Source organism: Rattus norvegicus, chromosome 5 (assembly GCF_021556685.1).
Source record: "Rattus norvegicus strain SHRSP/BbbUtx chromosome 5, alternate assembly SHRSP_T2T, whole genome shotgun sequence".
Taxonomy (NCBI): domain Eukaryota; kingdom Metazoa; phylum Chordata; class Mammalia; order Rodentia; family Muridae; genus Rattus; species Rattus norvegicus.
This window is the reverse complement of record NC_141538.1, coordinates 70947330-70956802: the sequence shown is the minus strand read 5'-3', so window position 1 is coordinate 70956802 and position 9473 is coordinate 70947330. Positions and strand designations below refer to the sequence as shown.

General features: G+C 36.9%; 1 pseudogene; it reads left to right on the top strand.

Moving 5' to 3' along the window:
• Positions 1-8494: 8494 nt before the first annotated feature.
• Positions 8495-9179, top strand: Gemin8-ps9 (gem (nuclear organelle) associated protein 8, pseudogene 9; annotated as a pseudogene).
• The last annotated feature ends 294 nt before the right edge of the window (positions 9180-9473 follow it).

Here is a 9473-nt window from a genome sequence, read left to right as displayed (position 1 = left end):
GAGATAACTGTAAGTCATACAATACACTAGGTTTCAGGACTTGTCCTTTATTTTGTGTGTGGATTTAAATAATCAGTTAACTCATCTAGCATACATTTCATTACAGTATGGAGAGAACTGGGTGGCAGTGCCTGTGTATGGAACACATGCAATGTTGTCTTTATAGAAACTTAGTGCCTTCCATCTATACCTAGATACACACTGTACTATATTAAGCAGATAAAGAATAACCATTTTGTGAGTGCTAGTATCCTAGTTTCAATATTGTCTATAGAGATTTGTTCTGTTACTTGTATTATAATACAAAATTCTATACCTGAGGATCTAGGCTTAAGAGTGCATTTTCCTGTTTGCAAGCTTTGTTGTCCAAACCATGTTCCCTGATTTAAAACTATTGGTTAAATAAAATTGGTTAAGACCAAGGACTGGATGAATTGGAAGTAGGTGGGTTTGGAGTGACCTGGTTGGAGAAGGAGAGATGAAAAGGGAGGAGAAAAAAGGAGAGGAGGAAACTGCCATGAGGGAAGAAGGACTATGAGTACCTGGCCAGGAGAAACAAATATCTGGAGTACACTGCAGGGGAGGCAGTCAGGCTTGAAGTTAGAAGAGAAAGTTAGGGTTTATCACTCAGTAATTTTCAAAGCCAAATAATGTAACCATAGTCTGAGTTTCATTTATTTGTAAGCTTCAATTTGTTGTACTATAATTGTCCTTTTGTATGTAAATTTATAACATTATCTAAGAAGGTTTTCAAGAACAAGTACTTTATATTTCAATACTCTCAATGTGGTGATAAAAAGGAAAACATATATAGCATAGAATAAATTTTATCTTCTTCTTTTTACCATTTTCTCTTGCATAGTTTTGTATATAGTTTTGTACACACACACACACACACACACACACACACAAACACACAACATCTATAATCACAGAATATATGGTGACTTTCTTCCCACCAGAAAGGAATTGATTAGTTCTGAGTGGATATCAAGAATTTGTCATCTACAGTTCAGTCAGACAGTATTTGAAGACTGTCAATTCTCACAGTCCTAAAGCTGTCTCTTAGAAACATGTGTATAGCAAAAAGGAGATACTCAGTAGTTTTACAGCAAAGGATAGAAAATTAGTATCAGATTAAAGTTATATTTCATTTACTGTACTTGGTACCTGTCACCCAGCAAGATCAGAGAATTTTTAATGAGATGTAGATGAAATATAAATATATAAAAATACAACATAAATATATATCATGATAATGGTATCTAGTAATTGGAATGTGGATATGTTTAGTGGGAGAACAAGTAGCCATTTTGAATCAGAAATTATTCGATCATCAGTATGACAGACAAAACAAGATAAAAATAACCATCCAGATATTATTTATGAGTTCTCCTGTTTATTATGAGCTACTAGTATGACTGTAGATAAATGTTCCATTTAAACCCATTTAAGGTATTATTTTATTTTGTATTTTTGGTTACTCAGAGTTGAAATTAATTTTGACTAGTAAAGATGTTTGACCAAAAACTAAGCATAATGAGTGACAGACAGATCAATAACATGTAATTTTGGTTAACGGATATCTAATTTGGCAGCTGAACACTTAAAAATTATTTTATTCCTCATTTTTCCTATTTTTAAAGAAGAAGTGATATCAGTCTCATTATACATGCTGGGAGCATTGAATAAGACCTTGCGTGCCTTCTTAATTATGCTGTGATTTGCTGTGACAAAATTCTTCATAGATCATCTAAAGAAAAGGATATTTGTTTTGATGCATGGATTCAGAGAGTATATAGTACATTGCAGAGTAGCTCACATGATAGCTAAGTGGGGAGAAAGGGAGGGAGGGGGAGAGGGAAAAGAGAAAGAGAGAGAGAGAGAGAGAGAGAGAGAGAGAGAGAGAGAGAGAGAGAATCCAGATTCTAGTTAATATGATAGATTGATAGATTGATAGGTTCTACACTTAGGATAAGGATTTTTTTCTCTTAGTTAACCTCTGAATTATATTCTTAGACACACACATTAGTGTATTTTAATAATATCCTTGGCATGTCTCGTCTATCCAAATAGACGATAGAGACTGACCATCACACACTATAATCATAACAGGGGCCATAAAAGTTTCTGGACTCTATCTTATCAGAAAGTCCAATTCAGCCTTTGACTGTATGTGAACTCTGTTTTCAATGGAACATAATCATATCAATTTGTGTATGTACTGTTTGTAGATGCTTGGCTATAATGGTAGAAATGAGCAGTTGAAACACAAGAGCTATTATTATCAGGCCATTTATATTTTTGAAAAGCATTGAATGATTCCTGATGTCTGATTGGGAATGTTGTAGGTGATCTTTGGAGATAAAATCATTTGGTTCAGTTTGATCCTAACCTATTTGCAAAGCATCATAAGCTTTTATGGTTTTTGGTTCAACATTTTGCAACAATGCATAAAGAGTAAGTGTCGAGAAATCTGTGGTCAGAGTATTTTCATTTTGAAAGTTTTCTTATGCCTGAATTTAGTATACTAACTTCAGAAAGAGTAATGTCTACATTTTACCAGTGTGTTTTATCTATCTCTCCTTTAAATCCTCTACCCATAGTCTTAGTAAATCTCTCACGTCCATGGATATTTCAGATGAGACACATGTATCTGGAAATTCATAGATAATATCTAAAGGTGAGATCAAACACATGGTAAATATCTTTGTGTTACCCCACACAGGGTACTTGTTTGTGGCTCTATTCATTTAAATATGAATTCTACAGCTTTATTTTTCTTAATAATTTTATACATTTCTAGTGTAAATAATAATTTTATCAGTCATTCATCTCTTTATAGATATCTAAGGTATTTAAATTTATTGACCTCCTCAGTAGAACAACAGGTATGAATGAACAGGTATCTCTACAAGAAGATAAGGAGTACTTTGGATACGCATCCAAGAACGTAATGTTTGCATCTTATCTTAGATCTGTTTTTATCTTTTGGTAGATCCTCTGCCCTGAAGCTCACAGTAGCTTCACCAGCTCTCATTTTCAAGAGTAGTGCATAAGTGGTCATTTTCTCTCACATCCATGCCAGAAATTATTGTCAATTCATTTTTGTTTGTTTGTTTGTTTGTTTGTTTGACACTAGGTATTCTGATTTGGGTGAGATTAAATGTCAAAAACCTTTTAATTTGTATTTCCCTTGATGACTGAATGATGAACATTTTTAAAGAATTTCTTGGATATTTATGTCTCGTCTTTGAGAGTTCTCTATCTAGTTATATGTCCATTTTAATTGCTCTGTTCATTTTCCTGGTGTTTAAATGTTTTATATATGTGTGTGTTCTACATACTAATGTGTTATATATATATATATATGTATATATATATATATATATATATATATATATATATATATATATATGTGTGTGTGTGTGTGTGTGTGTGTGTGGTGTGTTTTCAATACATGCCCATTGCTGCGATAGTGGACAGAGATCATGGGAGTAACCAATCATTTTCTGCTTAGATTTAAGTCAGGATTCATAGTAAAGCATTTCCCCATTCCTCAGACTCCCTAAAATGGAGTCACATTATGAGTAGTAATACCCCTATTAAGCACTAGCAGCTAACACTTTAATGTCCCCGTGCAGGAATGTATTGTTTCTTTTAAAGTTGTTGGCCCAAAAGATCTAATAAACTCTCAAACATCACAGTTATTGACAAAGTTTTTATGGTAAGACTCTTGGTGAAGACAGCAGATTTTCAAGCGATAGAACATTTAAAGATTAAACTAGTATAGGTCTGGAAGCTTTGTTTTTTAACTTGAAAGGTCTCATAATGTTGAAAAGTTCTATGCAAGCTACCAAGAAAGAACAGTAATCAACAACTGTACACAAATGAATCCTGTGAGCTACAGTGAATGGCTTTTCAATACATGCCATTGTTGCAATAGGGGACGGAGATCATGACAGTAACCATCCATTTTCTGCTTAGATTTAAGTAAGGATGCATAAGATGAAACCAATAACTAGCACAATTATCAGGCCAAGAACTTAGAGCTAAAGGGACTATAGGTTCTAGGACAAAATGCACAGCTATTGTGCTGCTAAATGGACCCTGACTATTAATGACAAGATGTCTCTCCATTCTGAGAAGATGCTCTTTGCGGGAGATGGGAATTAACACAAAGACTTCCAGCTATCTAAAATATGGATAGAGAATTTATGTATAAAGGGAGCATGCATACTGTATCTTCCCCTCCCCAAGTTTCAGGGGTTAGTGTGGAAGAGAGATAGAGAATTGTAAAGCTTAAGAGTTGAGTTACTACTAAGAAGCATTCTCTATTAAGCACAGTTGGGCGGCTAATTGCAGTGGCACCACCACTAACATATCTGCAAACCCAAACCCAGAGCAAATCCCAGCATAGTCAGAACACTTGGGTATACTCTCCTGTTTCTAGCAGGAGAGCTATTGACATGTGTTAGGAGCTAGAAGAAAGAAAGGCAGTTTTCCCTAAAAAGGGTAGCTTCCGGTAAGTCCCTTATGTTCTAGTTTGTCGAAGAGAAGATTATACATCCAAAAATAGTTAGTCAATGCATATTGGTCTTGAAAGGTCTAAAAATAGATACAAAGTTGGGTGAGAAGGGAATAAGGCTAAACATAGGAAAATTTGGGGGAAGTGGGTAAATACGATCAAAACATAGTGTATGAAACTCTCAACTAATGAAGCATTTAAATATAATCTAGTACCATGTTTTGTATTCAAAAGTTTGGGTAAAATTGGAGTATCAGTTTTTCCACTTTTATTGTCGAGATGACAGATTGTTAGTTATTCTTGATTAGAATTAGATTTCAACTCAGTAGCAAACTGAAAATACTGCAATCATGGAACTTCAGTTAGAGCTATGCATATTGGTTTAAATATCAATAAAATAAATTTAAATTACTGAGAGAGGAAATTAGTTTCTGAATTGCATTATTTAAATCAATATGTGAAATGGGAGGAAATTAGTTGGTATTAATGATCATTTTCTCTTGGGATTTTGTTGACCTGCTTGAAACCAAAGGTTTTTATTTAAGGATACATTTTTCTAAAATCTTAAAATATGCACACCCTAAAATACATAAGCACAGGAGCCCACTCAACAGCACAGCACTTACTATTTATTTTTAACATCAGAAATGAGTCTTTATGCCAAACGTCCTCTCAGTGACTTTACATCATCTTAAATGAGGCCATAAAGTAGGAAGTGCCTACAGCAGAAGTCTATAAATTAATGCTAACAAGACATGTAAAAGCACTGTCTTTAAGTATACGGAATAAGTAGACAGACTTCGGTTAGTATTTTGGAGGTTATTAGTGATTATTAACAAGGATTGGGAAATAAATATCCATAGGCAAGTAATAGCTTTGCCTGAGAAGTTTCATAACCAGACCACCAAGTGCTCAAATTTACAGTATCTGTAGAACGAGAATCACTGCACTGCACCGTGTTTATTTACGATTGGTCATCTATACTAGCAAGTTGAGTCTAAGAACTAAAATCTCAGTGGAGCAATTTAAATCATGATCGTTAAAATTAATCTTGTCTTTTGACTTCCTAGCAGTACTCAGGCTATTTCTCTCTTAAGATTTTAAAATAAATAAGCAAATAAGCAATTCCCAGGAATAAGTGTGAAGTGACTCTATTATCAAAATTAGAAATTCCAAATTTTCGCTCTGAACAGTAATTATTTATATAAATGTATTTTTGTATTATAATAAATGTATGTATATATACACAGATATATAAGGAGAAGTATACATTAAGAGTACTTCATAACTTTTTAAAATACGAAGTACTTATTTACATTCCAGTCATTGCACCCCCAGTTTCTCCTCCCATAGCTCCTCATCCTATTGATTCTCCCCTTGCCTTTGAGAGGGTGACCCCTGCTTCAGGCCTTTCCCCTCCCTGGAACCTCATATTTCTCAAGGATTAAGCACATCTTCTCCTACTGAGGTCAGATGAAGGCAGATCTCTGCTATATATGTGCCAGGTGCCTATGCTCCTGGTTGCTGGCTCAAAGTCTGGGAGTTTCCTGGGGTCTGGGTTAGTTGAGACTGCTGGTCTTCTTATGGGGTTTCTCTTCCCTTTAGCTTCTTCAACTCTTTCCCTAATTCATCCATAGGGGTCCCCTACTTCAGTCCAATGATTGGTTATACATATCTGCCAGGGTTTCAGTCAGCTGCTGTTAGAGCCTCTCAGAGAACAGCAATGCCAGGCTCCCATCTGTAAGCACATCATAGCATCAGTAATAGTGGCAGGCTTTGGTGCTCCGCCATGAAATGGATCCCAAGTTGTGCTGGTTATTGGACTGATCTTGCTTCAAACTCTTCTCCAATTGTTGTCCCTGCAGTTCTTTTAGACAGGAACAAATCTGGGTCAGGAATTTTCACTGTGGTTTAGTAAGCCTGTGCCTCTACTTGAGTACCTGTCTATGTACTGGAGGTGGAATCTCACTCACAACTTTTTAAAATATAAACAATGAGTGAAACAATGAGGTATTAAAACAATGAGGAAAACAATGGGGAAGCAATGAGGTATTAAAAACTTTTGTGTAAGTATTAAATGAACAGACATGAATAGGCACTCACAATTGTAGACATAAAGTTGCTAATTAGTTCAAATTTGGTTTCTTCAATGGTCAGTGAGATAATGCTACCTCTATTTTGTCACAGTCATAAAATAGAATGCATATCTAGCTTTATGTATGCTTAGTAATGAGAAATGATTTCCAGAAGGAAATTCTGATGGAATCCAGTATACTCCCTATGTAGGTGATCAAGTTGGTAACGCTATGAAGTCATGTAAAAGACCCAATAGCAGAAAATAAGAAATAAGAAGGTTTCTTACATAGAGGAAGAGATCAAGAGCCTTGTGGAAGGGTTGGGGCAAGGATTGAGAAAACAAGGGTGGTCAAGGATACCACAAGCAGACCAAGAGTCAATTAACCTGGGCACATGGGCGCTCATAGTGACTAAACCACTAACCAAAGAGCATCCAGGGCCTAGACCAATGCCCCTACACACTTGTAGTAGATGTGTCCAAATGTCTCCATGTGGGTTCCCTAAAAATGGTAGCAGCTGTTGTCTCTGACTCTGTTGCTTATCTTCGGATCCTCTTCCACTGTCTGGGCTGCTTTCTCTGGCCTCAGTGGGAGAGGATGTGTGCTCAGTGGGAGAGTTCACTGCAGTTTGGTGTGCCAGAGTCTATTGGTACTCATAGAGGCTTCCTGTAGTACTTGGGAGGAGAGGAGGTGGCTTTGAGTGAGATGTAAAGTGAATAAATAGGTTAATTAAAGAAGGAGAGAGAGAGAGAGAGAGAGACAGAGACAGAGACAGAGACAGAGACAGAGACAGAGACAGAGACAGAGACAGAGAAAGAAACCTGGAATTAGAAGCAGGAGTGAGTCATCTAAGTGTACAGCTGAGTGCATGTCAGGAACACAAAGTCAAAGAACCTGTCTGAATCTTTGAAAAGAAATGAGAAAAATGAACACCTAGTTTTCGAGGTCAGACCCAACTTAGAAAACTTTATTTTGCTCATGATAAGAGAAGAAAAATCATCTTTTTTTTTGTTATTTGGTTTTCTTTTTGTTTTTCATGGAGTTCTTAGAAGGATGAATGGAAAGGCTTTATGTCAATACTGAGAGGATAGTAGAGAGAGAACTAAAACATCCTTCAGGAAATCTCAAGGGGCTGCAGAGATGCTGACTCAGTAGTAGAGAGCACACCCTGATTTCTTTTTCAAATAAGACACAAGTTCAGTTCTTAGCATAGCATGGGACAGCTCAAATCCATAAGAGTGTCTAGCTCCAGGGAAGCCAAAGCCCTTTCTAGCCTCCTCCAAACACACACACACACACACACACACACACACACACACACACACACACACACACACAAATTAAAATTACCTAAATAAAAATAAATCTAGAAAATAGAAACCTCAACAACAAAACTCGGGAGGCAAAAAGCTTTAAGTGAATGAATCTAAAGTAGAAGAATATAAATTGTTACATATCTAGCTCCAACAAGTTAAAGTTCAAATTAGATATCAAATTAAAAACATACAAGCATGCAAACATGCAGAAAATATAACTCAGGATGTAGAAGAAGATTATAATAAGTACTCAAGGACAGGGCCAGCAGAACAATTATAAACAAATTTACATGTTTTAAAAGGTTCAAAGGGATTACATAATAAGAAGAGAGTTTTGAAAGAAAAAGTTGTTCAAATCAAACTTGGACAAATATGAAATGTGCTCAACATAGCAAATATGCTGTATAGTTTAAAATTGAATTAGAAATTTTAGAAACAATGGGTAAGAAAGGACTAAAATTGATAAAGTACACTCCCCACCATGAGAACCAGGTCTACTGTTGCCCCTGCCCAATATCTGCAAGCTGTGTGCCCACAAGTTACCACTTGGACTTTTCCAATCAGAGATAACAGCAATGGCCTCAAAATGGAGGGCTACTGCATCTTGGTATTTTCACCAAGTATATGTAAGATACTGGCAACATGCAATGCTTTGGATGCAAATCCACCAGAATTCCCACACAAGGTTCAGTGATTCCTATTTTCTTCCCCATGGTTCTTCCCTCACAGAGTTCTTCCCTGGAGCTCTCTTGCTTATGAGTCTGGTCATCCTTGGAATTCTCGAGGCCAGGACATGGCTTGACAGGAGACGCCCTACAGTGTTTTCCAAGCTCTGAGCAGCCTCTGCATAACAGCATTAAAACTCAGGCATCCACGAGACAAAATGAAGCAGTGTGTGAAGAGGAAGAGCTGGAGTCGGCTTCAGATGACAAAGTGGAGTGTGGCCTGAACAACAAGCAAATCACTGAGGAACTCCGTCAATCCTTTGCACAGACTGAGAGGCACAGAGAAGGCGACAGCAGCAGCTGAACATGGAGCACCTGAATGACTGTGTAAAAGTGGACCATATCCTGTATTTCAACCACCACAAGTGAGTAGAGCTCCCATCTGAGAAACCCTGGGAGCGGCGCCACACACAGATGAAGAGCTTAAATGCGACCATTGCTTCCAAGATCTTTGCCATGGAGCCTGCTGTGCAGCTGAGCTTTGACAAGCACTGTGACAGAAAAGTACTGGCCTGTCATTCCCCTGAAGTTCTGAGTCCTGGACATTAGGACCCTAGGCAATACCTCACAGTTCCTAGCCTCTCCCTCATCATCTTCTCTGGACATTTTTCAAAGAAAGAGGCCTGAATACCAACATGGTGGACACAGTCTGTCAACCACTTATAATTCTGTCAGCAGGAGATACACTGTTGCCAACACAAGGAACGTTCACTTGACATATGTACTGCACTGGCCCTCCGTTTTCTCTCTAAGAGTCAAGTTCATTGAAATTATTGCCTAGAAATACTGCCTATTGTTTTGCGTTTTTAATTTCCCTCTTGAAACCATC